The 13,232-nt window shown below is 46.3% G+C and overlaps 1 protein-coding gene across 1 annotated transcript in view; it reads right to left on the minus strand.

The window, feature by feature from the left end:
• Positions 1-13,232, minus strand: part of CBX5 (chromobox 5) — an 85,462-nt gene that overhangs the window by 14,852 nt on the left and 57,378 nt on the right. The window lies entirely within an intron of this gene.

The raw sequence follows: 13,232 nt of genomic DNA on the forward strand, positions 1-13,232 counted from the left end.
GATCAATGATGTCTTGCAAGACTTTTTTATTGTCAAAGGGAGTAATTGGTATATTTAGATGATGTTCTGATATACTCACAAACAGTGGGAAGAGCATGAAAGATTGGTAAGGGCTGTGTTACCAACGTCTGCTGGACAACTCTCTGGTATCCAGGTATGTCAAAATGTCGTCAGTTCCTGAGACATCCCTGGACTCATTTGGGTTGTAGTCCGGATGTCACAGCCCGAAGGTAGTGATGAACCCTGCCAAGGTATGTGATTACCGTTGACTTCATTCGATCCCACCACCACTTTCGTAAGGAACTCCAATCTTTCCTGGGGTTTTGCCAAATTTCTGCTCGAGGACTTTATTCCCCAGTTTGCCCAGCTGGCCCCTGCCATTAACAGATCTGCCCTACGTTACCAAAGGAAAAGGTCCTCAGGCATCCAGGCCCGGGGCCTCCCCTTCCCTGGACTGAGGATTGTCAAGCTTCCTTACCAAGGCCCTATAGGGTTGCGTTCACTACTGAGCCCATCTTAAAACACCCGGATCCCGACTTTACCTTTCATAGTACGGCCGTTCGCCCGGATAAAGCTTTGGGGGCTGCCCTCTTGCAGAGAAAAAAATAAAGATAATGAAAGCAGTCCCATGTGCTTACTTGTCAAAGAAACTTTCTGGCCCTGGGCTGGAACTGGGCCGGTAGAGAGGCGGCAGTGACCATAAAAAAGCTCTTTCTGCCGGCGGCTGGCTGGAAGGGCTGCCACCCGTTTCAGGTATGGTCGGACCATGCAACCCTAGTTGCCTTATCTACCCTCAAAATGTCAGCTAAACAGCTGGGATTGGGCGATTTCTTCCTCTGAGTTTTGCGTTTACAGTCCATTTTTCGAGGCAACAGCAACAAGTTGGCCGTCTTTTTGTATCCCATCAGCGAAGGGGTGGACGACGCACCTCCTTAACGTGACGCCCTCCCGAACTATCCTTTCACCCACTCCAGTTAGGGGCTAAAGCGGTCACTTTCGATCTCAAGCAGTGACCTCCCCGCCCTCCTGATGGGCATTCCAGGCGATGGTGGCCGTAGCCATTTCTGGAATAAACTAGAGGCGGGGACTGGCGGACATCGAAGAATTAGGACCCTCTCTTACAGTTGCAAGGCCCGGAGTTTGGAAGCGGGGTAGCTGTTGACGTACGATGCCGCACTTCCTCGCCGGGTTTCTGCTGTTTGGGCATGATGCTTTCGCCAAGCGGGGGGCATTTTGGATTTTTTGAAGAGCCTACGCTTACTTGAAACCCAATTTGAATTTGGTGAAAAAACTAAGCATGCGCATAAGGATATTGGAGTCTTACATTAAGGAATTGTCCCGCGTAATGAAACGAGGGAAGAGTCAGGGAAGCCCATGGACTGGCTGCATCCCCATCCCTCCAGCTGCCAGACCTTGGCGAGATCCTTATCCATGGACTTTATGCAAACAGATCTACCACCGAGTCATGGAAACGCGGCTCTCTGACCGAAGTGGTGGACCTCTTTCCAAACAAGCTCAGCGGTTCCCTTTTTCCCACCGTCCCGATGGTAGCCTAAAACTGGCCGGTGACATATTCAACTTATGGTAATATCGGTTTGCGCTCGGCTCGAGGAAGGAGAGTAATTTCTGATAGAGGGGTCACCAATTCATCTCCTAAATTTTGGAAGGCGTTTTTTGGACATTCCTGCAGGAACCACGAAACAGCGGCGACTCGTACCCTGCGTTCAAAGTGGCGGCCAGACTGAAACGGACCAACTTGAACATTTGGAACAATATCTACGTTGCTACGCCAGTTACCGTAAAACAGCACAAATTCGAGTTGCTTCCATACGGCACAGATAATACTTACAACAATCACGGTGCACAGTAGCACCAATAAAGCGCTCTTTTGAAACCATTGTCTGATGACTACGTTTCACTGCTACCCTGACCTCCCGACTCCTGCGTTGCAGCCCGAATTTGGAGACTGGATTAAGTCCACTGGCGGAGGTTGGAAATCTATTTCCACTTCCCTTACTCTCAAAGCGCAAGAGGCTCAAAATCCAAGCAGACAAACATGGGGTTGATTTCCCCTTGCAAAGTGGGCACCTGGGTTTATCTGTCTACCCGAAGCTTGAGAGATGTTGCACAAATGTTATTCCAAGCTGGGCAAGAAATTCATAGGGACCATTCAGAATCTCTAGAAGTAGTGCTTAGGTGACCGGCGAGTTTAGAACTGCCTAACTCATTAAAGTAACATTCACCCTGTCTTTCACTCCTAGTCCTACTCCAGCGAGCTCCCGCTTCCCGGATGCACCTGGCGCGATCCAGCGAAATTTTACCGCCGGTGATGCGTTATTAATACAAGCATTATGAAATCCCGACGCTATTCTGGACTCTCGTTGCATGTTACTTGATATTTCACAATATCTGGTCTCCTGGTTGAGGATACCCCTCTGGTCGTAATCAATGGATTTATGGCGGAGATATTGATGCCCCCCCTTTGATTACTGCTTTTTTCATAAAGCCCTTTCCTGCACTTAAACCTGGGGGGGAGGGGTTTTCTTAGGAGGCGGAATGCAGGGTGGGAGCTAGTAGCTCATAGCCCGTCTTCTCTCGACCTTGGCAGATTCCCTCGTACTGGGCTTACTGCTTACGGAGTACTGACAACCTGCTATGCTTATCATCTATGTTTGGAAGCTTACGCGCTACTTTTGCTTTCCTGTGACGGAACCTTTGCTGGGTCTGTGGCTGCAGGGGGGGAGGGGCAGTGACCCGTCTGTAAAGAAACTGACAGCTCCTAGCCGAGAGGGTCAGTTCTGCCATTGGCGTGTATTGAGACCGTTGAAGTTTATGGAATAAATGAACTGATTTAAGTTGCTTTGTTTCAAGTCCTTCTGAAGTTCCTTACAGGACCCCTGATCTATCTAACTAGATATAATTCAGAAACTAAAGGCTAAAGCTGATGGAGAGAGTTGGGGGAAAGACCCTAAACCATAGATGTCAAACTCACGGCCCTCCAGTTGTTATGGACTACAGTTTCCATCATCCCCTGCCAACATCATGCTGACAGGGGATGATGGGAACTGTAGTCCATAACATCGGGAGGGCTGCAAGTTTGACACCTGTGCCCGAAACAGAGTTGCTGTTAACATAAAAGTGCACAGAGAACTGAGCAGGAGGGTGCTTTCTACTGCCCTTCAAGGCATGCACAGAGGGGCAGAATTCTCCCTCAGCACTGGGGATCTGAGCATCATCTAATCATAAGGGCTGAACTCCATCTGTAGGACTTGCTCAACATACAGCTCAAGAGAGAGCTACCGTGTTTCCCCGAAAACAAGACAGTGTCTTATATTAATATTTGCTCCCAAAGAGATGCGCTATGTTTTATTTTTCAGGGGGATGTCTTCTTTTTTTCACATGTTCTGCTTTGTCGAGGGCATGCTTCCAAACAAAAGCTTTGCTGTAATGTCTTGCTTTAGGGGGGGATGCCTTATATTTCGCGACTTCAGCTGAAAAACCTTTACTTTCACATCTTGTTTTTTCAGGGGATATGTCTTATATATTCGGGGAAACAGAATTTAGTATGGTATAGTGGTTAAAATGCTGGACTAGGACCTGGGAAACCCAGGTTCAAATCCCCACCCGTGCCTTGGAAGCTTGGGGGTGTTGAGACAGTCACACTCTCTCAGCCCTGTCCATGGCTAGTATTCGGGTGGGTGTCCCCCAAGGAATAGCAGGCAATGACAAACCACTGCCCAATGTCTTGCTTTTAACTCAGCTCAGCAGGCCACTGCAACACAGAGACGGGCATGTGCTGAGAAGGCAGGCACTTGGACTTCCGCTGTTAGGCCAAGGATGAAGGACCGCTGAACTGCAGATGCACATTCAGCCTCACCTACCTCACAAGGCTGTTGTGAGGATACAACAGAGAGAATAGTGACGTAAGCCTCTTCAGATCCCACTGGATAGCAAGATGGGATATGAATGAAGTAAATAAATAAGCAAGGGCCATGGAAAAAGATAATAAATGGAAACTGAACTATTTGCTGTTGGGTAAGGACCAAAGAATTTCCAGCAACGTAGCTCGGTTTTGCATTTTAGTAAATAATTACAGGAAAGCAGGTGGATAGGAGACCATCAGTTCTTTTAGAGGAAGGTTAAAATAAGTTTTATTTTATATTTTAACTTTTTACCTCGTCTGTAAAAATTTGGAATTTGGCCTTTTATGAATGATTGTATTACTGGTTGTTAACCATAAATAAACATGCATTCATTCAAGTGCCAGGGAGCCCAGAGTTCCACGGAACTGTGCTCTGCTACACTAGATTCCCATCAGCATGCAAGCTATCGTTCCATTAGACTGCTGGCACTCACCCGGTGGTTCAGGAGCAACAAGCAGCTCTGTGACATGCCACCTGCGGCTCTTCTGAGCACTGTTCCTAAATGTGTCACCTGACCCATGTTTCAGAAAAGTGAACAAGGCCTGCTGGTCGCCCCCATTGAAACAGCTATCGTCAGAAGATCAGGCAAGCTGCCAGGCTCCCTGAAGTGCAGGTCGCTCTTGGCTTTTCTGGTTGATCGTAACTGGGAACGCGGCTCTCTGTGAGCTGCTGAGTAAGTACCACTGTTGTAGAGTATTTTAAATACCATTTAGCAATCTGCCTTGCAAATATTCCAAGCTGCGTCTGGAGTGAATGCGACCCCACTCCTGTTTGCACTCTTTTGTCCCTTGCGGAGGGGTTCCCATCCGTCTTCATTACCAATTTGCCCTTATTACTTTCTTCCTTGTGGAGAGCAGCCACATGTATGCTGCAAGTGCTTATCAGCACCCTGATTCAATTAATGTGAGCAAGCACCTCTGCAGCATCCTCTGAGGATGCAAGAACAGTGGCCTACCCAACAAGGAATATGACTCCCAAGTTTTCCAAAACACTTTTCTTTCCGCACAAACCTTGCCCATCCTAATCACAGCTGAAGCCTAGCTTTTTCCCTGCCCCTTGACAGATGCACAGTTATTTACATATCCATCAGTAGAAACCATACAATTTTATGCTTATGAATTTCTTAACAGACACCCAAGTGGCTGGTGAAATGTGTTGACAGGGGCAGTGTTTTCACTTGCCAGCAGTTGCAGGCATGCCTGGCTGCATTCAATAGCTCTTCAGTTTCCACCCAAGACTGCAGGGTTGCTTAGAGGAAGGAACAAAATTGATACCTGGTGCTACCATTACCCATAAGCATTATAGTGATGGGCGGAAAGGGATCATTTGCGCATTTCACACAGAAGAGGGTCAGGCTATGGGAGGTACCTGCCCCACAACCCTCCAACACCAACTCCATGATATTAGGTAAGATGTACCCCAATGGAGAGGGGCTAAGTTTTGGGGCAAGGGGAAAGAGAAGATATTCTCAGCACGCAAAACATTCAGCAAGAGTGTAATAAGTCTCAAGTTCCAGAAACTCAGCACACTGTACAACTGCTGTTGAATGTGCAAGTGCCCCAGAAGCAGACCCACTTTTGCTGAAGATCAATGGCAGTGGGTCCAAGAACTATGGGAAGATGCAGCAACACCAGCTGGAAGGATGAGACAGCCAACGGTGTGGCTGAGCATGTTCCCATGCCTTTACCAAATGTCTAGCAAGCCAATATTAAGCAGGAAAGGTTCAACCAGGACACTTTCTTTGCCATCTGGGCAATGGCAGCTCAGCTGGCCAAACTGTTGGCAGCTGAAAAGGTGGTCCAGGGATTGGGAGGAAAGGGAGAAAACAACATTCCCTCTTCTGGAAAGCACAGCTGCTTTGTTAAGGAACTGGACTGGTTGTCACTTGCATAACGTTCCATAGCTGAAGCACAGTTACAAGTGTAGGAATACTGTCACGAGTGGTACTCCTCTAAGGAAACTTATCAGAAGAACTATATATGTTCATCTAATCCTAGAAATAAATTCAAACTCCTTTGGAAGGAAATCACATTGGGAAGGGAAATCGGGGGAGGGGAAGAGGGGCTCAGAGCTGAGGCTTGTGTAATATTAAATATCACTGCTCAAGTGCCTGTCTCTGAGGTTAGGAGAATTTTAAAAATGCAAAAACTGAGGTAAATTCAGAGGTGAGCATCAGTAGTTCCAGAGATGGACTTCTGAACTGGCAGGGAGAAAAGTAGTGATTTAAACTAGTCAAAAGGCTGCCATGAAGAGATGTCCTGAATCATGAGGAGCAACCGGCCTGACAGGCTAGAAGTCATTACAAGACTGAGAGTTTCAAGAACTCACAGAAGTCACAGCCATGCTATAGCAACAAGACTTGCAGCCTGCTTATGGACAGCTGGGCAGTTGCTCCCTCAGAACTGGCCTGGAAGCTGGCTTGGGGCCTTGTCATGACCCTCACCAAAGTTAGCTCGGTTCCTGCCGTGCTGTTTATTACTAAGGGCCTTCTCATGCATTTGGCCGGAGAAAGAGAGTTATCAAGTCAAGAATGATATCTGCCTTTTGGAATGTCTATGTCAGGGTGAAACTGCCTCTGCTTTTTTTTCGCTCCTTCCCTTTCTTGTCTGGAAATATCTCGCTTGAGGGGGGGAGGAGGGGAAACCTGATGTATTACTGCAGGGAACATATAATCTGTGCATTGTACAGATCTGGCCAGTTCAGACAGTAATAATGTTACTAACTTTCCTATGCTTGCTATCAATAAAACAAACATTCTACTTCCAAAGTACTGAGTCCTGTTGTTGAGGAAGGCTGGGGCTTTGGCAGGCTTATTTTCCCTCCCCATTTCTCCCAGCAGCAGCAGCACCACCACCACAGCAGCTGGTCACCTGGGAGGGACAAGTGGTTGACAATGCCTGAAAAGCTGGTATGATCCAACCTTGTTCGCACAAAAGCTAATAAAGATAGTGAGCCTCAGTGGCTTTTCCAGGCAGCAGCCAGGTGCAAGTTCCAGCAGCTGCCCAACACATTAAACTGACTGGAGATTTCCCATTTTAACCACACTTAAGATTCCTAACCATAGCTTCCACCAAACATGGTTAAATATTCTGCTCGCACTAGGCCATAACAGACAAGCCGAGACCAACGTGCGGCACCAACCCCGCAGGGAATTGTGCCATTTAAAAATGCTCTTTGAGAAGGCAGGATGCTTCAATAGGAACCAAACCACTTATTTTTCACAGTGGACAGTTTTACTTCCAAAATTTTAAGGAGAATACATAATGGGTTATAAAACTGCAATCCAAATGCACTAAGGATAACCTGCTGGATATGAAATATATGACCTTATTACCCCTTATGATTTCATTAAGGACCAACAGTAGCAGTGCCGGTTTGAATCTCTAGTGACTTAGCCATAATTTTGTACAGACACAGCTGTAAAGGGCAGGGCACTTCTTCAAATAAGGTTATAAAAAAATAACGAACACATAGAACTGCAGGAGATTTTTCTCCTCCAGGAAGGGAAAGACAAGACATAAAATGCCATTCAACAGATCCTCATTTATACAGAATTTCGTATGTTCACACTCCCTAATAAAGATCTGTTTTAATAACCCATGTTCTCATGCCTCCTCATACACTAGCTAGTACAGGGGGAAAACTTTGAGCAGGTTAAACGTTTGACCTTTGCAGTATTTTACAATACCCGTGAACTTGGTTGCCAAGAACCACTGAGAAAGAATAATGTTGAACTTACCTGCAACTGTTGTTCATCAAATGGTCTTCTGTGCAGGTACACATGGTCCTCTGTGCATGCACAGGCCTGCCGTGCTTGGGGACTGACAAGCTAGAATAGCATGGAGCTCTCCTGAATGCTCCCTCTCCCCTCGGCTCCAGGGCAGGAAGATTTCCTGCTAGAAGTAACAACGTACAGAGGGGAGGAGTGAGCCTTCTCCAATTGCCACTGCGAAACAGCAACCAACTCCGCGTGTCAGAAGGTGCGCACAGAAGGGACAGAGGGAGGGATGCGTGCCTGCACAGAAGACCACTCAATGAGCAATAGTTACAGGTAAGGGCAACATTGTTCCTCTTCAGTGGGGTCTTCTGTGCAGACCCACATGGGAGAGCGGCAAGCTTCATTCCAATGAGGAGGTGGGGTGAGGCAGCAAAGAAAGCTCACACTGACACAGAAAGCCAGAGCAAAGACTGAGACTGTTGTATTTTATTTAAACAGGATTTGCAGCACAGCTTTCCCTACAGCAGCATCAAGTCTGGAATCAATGTCCACAGCGTCATGGGGAACAAATGTCACAGAGGACCACCACGTGGCCACTTTGCAGACGTCTATGATGTTGCCTCTTGCCAGAAAAGCAGCTGGTATAGATTGGACTCTGGTGGAATGCACACTAATGGGGCATTCCACCTCCACCAATGTATATGCTTTTAATAGAGCCTTGGTGACTGAGTGTGAAATGGTCTGAGATAACACCTTGTACCTCCTGCAGGTCCCCAAAAAAGCAATAAATAAATTATTGTCCTTAAAAACATAAGAACGAGCCTGCTGGATTGGACCAGAGTCCATCTCGTCCAGCACTCTGCTACTTGCAGTGGCCCACCAGGTGCCTTTGGGAGCTCACATGCAGGAGGTGAAAGCAATGGCCTTCTGCTGCTGCTGCTCCTGAGCACCTGGTCTGCTAAGGCATTTGCAACCTCAGATCAAGGAGGATCAAGATTGGTAGCCATAGATCGACTTCTCCTCCATAAATCTGTCCAAGCCCTTTTTAAAGCTATCCAGGTTAGTGGCCATCACCACCTCCTGTGGCAGCATATTCCAAACACCAATCACACGTTGCGTGAAGAAGTGTTTCCTTTTATTAGTCCTAATTCTTCCCCCCAGCATTTTCAATGAATGCCCCCTGGTTCTAGTATTGTGAGAAAGAGAGACAGATTTCTCTCTGCCAACATTTTCTACCCCATGCATAGTTTTATAGACTTCAATTATATCCCCCCTCAGACGTCTCCTCTCCAAATTAAAGAGTCCCAAACACTGCAGCCTCTCCTCATAAGGAAGGTGCTCCAGTCCCTCAATCATCCTCGTTGCCCTTCTCTGCACTTTTTCTATCTCTTCAATATCCTTTTTCAAATGTGGCGACCAGAACTGAACACAGTACTCCAAGTGTGGTTGCACCACTGCTTTATATAAGGGCATGACAATCTTTGCAGTTTCTGAAAGGTCTGGTCCTGTCCAGGTAGAAAAGGAAAACCTGCTTAAGATCTAAGAAACACAGCGTCCTTTCCGCCTCTGTGGAGGGATTAGGATGGAACACAGGGAGGACAATGTCTTGGGACATATGAAAGAGGGAAACCACCTTGGACAGGTATGTCGAACTGGGACGGAGAACCACACTATCCAGATGAAATTTCAAAAAAGGGGGGGAGTTACAAAGGGTTCCACGTCTCCTACTCTGTGGGCCAAAGCAATTGCCAACAACAAAAAAAGCTACTTTGTAAGAAAGCAGGTTGGAAATCCGCCATAGTCAGGGGCTCAAAGGGTTTGCCCATTAGCTGAGCCAGCACCTAGGAAAGGCTCCACTGTGGCAAGGGTGGTGTGACCTGTGGGTAAAGATCAGAAAGGCACTTAAGGAGCCTGCGGCAAAAGGGGTTGGAGAACAGGGTAGTGGAGTCGATCCCAACACAAAAGGCTAAATGGCCACTAAATGAACTTTAACAGACAAGTTGAATAAAGTCTTTTAATAACAGCAAATAACCGAATAGAACAGACAGGGAAAAAGAAACATGGTCTACACCTGAGAACGAGCCCAGGCAGAGAAACAGCACCAACTCCATAGGACCACATAGTGGAGAATTTCCTAGAAGGAAGGACGGTCTTAACCTTGTCAGACCATTCAGTCATAGATTGATGAGAAAGGCTACCAGATGCAGGGAAGCTATTCTGTGGCAGCAGGAAGGGCCATCAGCAAGAGGTCTTCTGCTGGAGGGAACATGTATATTCTCCCTCTGGACAACTCGTGCAACAGAGGAAACTACAGTCGTCTGGACAGTGCGAAACAATCACTCTATACAGGGGAGGGAACAGGTACAGGAAAGTACCCATCCATTGAAACTGGAGGGCGTCTCACCTGGATTCCTGATCAAGATCAGCCCAGGATCAGTAGGTTGGAAATCTTGTTGTGGTAAGAAGTAAACAAATCAAGGGATGGTGTGCCCGACTTTTCAAGAATAGGAGTTAGAAAGGATGGATTTAACTCCACATCGTGATGCATATAAAAGTCCCTGCTCAGGGCATCCACTAACACCTTGGACTCGCCCACTATATGCAGGGCAGTGACATTTTACTGCCCGCAGCCACAGATGATGTGCTTCTGCACAGAGTCAGAGAGAACCGGTACCTCCTTGCTTGTTCACATAGAATTTTGTGGCCTGGTTGTCTGTCAGGAGCAGCACATTCCATCCACTGACCAAAGCTGAAAGAGAGACCAAAGCTCTACTCTGGAGGAATTGGGGGAGCTCCTTCGTAAAGGGGAAGTTGTGCAAGTCTCACCGGCAGATTCTCGTTGGGGTCTTTTCTCCCAACATTTTCTGATGAACAAGAATTCCAGGGGTGAAAGACCTATTTTGGACCTTTACCAAACATGAACAAGACGGTGTGGAAATTCCGGATGCTGTCATTACAGGAGACCATACTGCTCCTTGCAGTAGTTTGCAGTGGTTGATCTCTGAGATGCTTATTTCCATATATCCATCCATCTGGCATGAGGCAGGGATGTGCCCATCTCCCCACACCCAGAAGACAATCAGTGAGATTGTCTTTAGCCATCTTGGCATCAGAGGTGCAGTACTTCTTAAACAATGCACCAGTGGAGGCCATGCAGAAAAGTAAAAAAAGCAAAAATCACTGACCAAAAAGAAGAGTGAAGGGAACTGAGGGGAATGCTCCCCCTCCCCCTCGGTATCTTGTGACTTCTCGGCAGGAAGGGAGTCGAGGGGAGGGGGAACGTTCAGGAGAGCTCTACGCTATTTTAGAAGTTTGTCAGTCCTCAACCATGGCAGGCCTGCGCATGCGCAGACCCATGTGGATCTGAACAGAAGACCAAACTTATGAACCAGAGTTAGTCACTATGCGAATAAGCCTGGGAAATCCTTAGGTTTGTCTGCTCCTTCCCTCTCTGTTCACAGCAAGCTACTGAATGAGTTCCACTTTTGTGGCAGACCACAGTTTGCAATTATGTTTGGACCAAACTTCTAAGTTTATACCAAACTGTTATTGGCTCTCCTCCCAGGTTGCGCATGCGGTAGCAGTTAGGAGTGGCGGACTTCAATCTTGGAAACTGGGTGTCCTTCATGTGAAGCCTGCTGGGTGACAGTCACAGTTCTTTCAGGACTCTCAGCCCCAACTAACTCAAAAATATCTATTGTGGGGAGGGGAAGCCGATTACAAGCTGCTTTGAGACTCTTTAAAGTAGAGAAAAGCAGGGTATAAAAACCAACTCTACTTTATTTTGGATTTCTAAGTCGCCCATTCCTGAAAGGGCTCAGGGCAGCATACATCAAAACCCACAATAAAATACATTCCAACTTAAATACATTTGAACCCAATAAACGTAATAACAATAGCAGTAAAAAACTTTTTAAAACTTTAAAACCAAGATGGCGGCTTCTCTATCTGGACCCACAGGAGGCCATGATAAAACTTGATGGTTTAACCCAGCTGGCGCAATGGAAAGGCCTGGTGGAACAGCTCCGTCTTGCAGGCCATGCAGAACTCATTTTAGATCCCGCAGGGCCCTGACCTCTGGGGGGGAGTTTGTTCCAACAGGCTGGGGCCAGGACTGAAAAAGTTATATTGTAGTGCATATATAATTATATGTATTTTTGAATTGTTTAATGATTTTTAGACGCTTTAACATTTTGTTGTTTGCCACCTTGGGAACCCTTTTTTAGGGTAAAGGTGACACGATTTGTACTCTCAGTTAATCATATTCTAAACCAAGATTAAACCACAGCTTGGAATCTTGGTTTGAAGGGCTAAATTATTTTTTGGTGGTTTGGAATGAACCATAAACCAATGCCACGGCTAAAGTTATTCATTAAATGGTGAAGATCCCCAGGACTTGCCCATGAAGAGGCAAACCATGATTTGCTATATTCCTCCATTCAAAGATGACACCATACAAAATTGTACTTGGGCATAGAACAGGGGTGTCCAACTCTGACGCTTCAGATGTTCATGGACTACAAATCCCATCAGTTGGCCATGTCAGCAGGGGCTGATGGGAATTGTAGTCCATGAACATCTGAAGCACCAGAGTCGGACACCCTTGGCATAGAATTTAGCATCCTAAGATTCAACAGAGTTATTTGTTAAAGTTTCTAGCGTGAGCATAGGGAGGAAATTCCTCACAAAATCTCACAAAGGGGGCAGGACTTGAGTACCCTATGTAGCTCCATAGCTGTCAAAATAAATTGCATAATAAATTATGCAAAAATATTTTATATTTGCACGTTATAAAATTCATTTTTGTTGGCACAGCATTGATTTTTCTAAGCAAAGAAAAAAGACCATAACCCTGAGGTGGTCTGCTTTTTTCAAAGTGAATCACAAGAATTTACCATCAAGTCTTTTTCATTTGACATAACCTACCTGACTAAAACCGACATCTGAGGATTTGAAATATGGAGTTACTGCTCCTGGAAAAAGTCAACTCAATAGTCCTTATTCACCTCAAGAAAAGTTTTCTCTGACTATATTTCTGAATAGAACGTTATAACATATATTTTAGGACTTGTTCAGATGGTAGCGACCCAGATTCCTGGTCTCACTTCTGTATACTAAGCTAGAACCAAAGCTGCCAAGGAAATAACATACTTTTATAGCCTTCGTGGGAGCCACCTCGACTGCTGCAACTACATTCCCTTTGCAAGTTCATCACAGCTGCTCTGTGAATAGATAAGCACGAGGTGAGGGACCATGGTAAGCTCAGTCCTGCCATCTGTGGATTGATGGTTTTGCCTTGAACACACAAGTTTTCATACAAGTGCCCCATCTGGACACGCGCTCAATTCCTAGCCTTCAACCAATAGCCTTGCCATCCACCTATATTTCAGTAATCTCTGCTGCAGATTTATAAATGAAAACCAGAATTCACTATACTTGTGGCATATTTAGCCAGAAGGGAAGAAAAGAAAAGGGGAATAGTTTCTCAGACAGGAGTCCAACGTTCATCCACAGTGTGGCCTCGCATCTGGAAGGCCACATTCAGCTCAAAGATCCACTCCGCTTCTTGCCCCATATCTTCAGAGGCCCAA

Source organism: Sphaerodactylus townsendi, linkage group LG03, assembly GCF_021028975.2.
Source record: "Sphaerodactylus townsendi isolate TG3544 linkage group LG03, MPM_Stown_v2.3, whole genome shotgun sequence".
In the NCBI taxonomy this organism is placed as follows: Eukaryota; Metazoa; Chordata; class Lepidosauria; order Squamata; family Sphaerodactylidae; genus Sphaerodactylus; species Sphaerodactylus townsendi.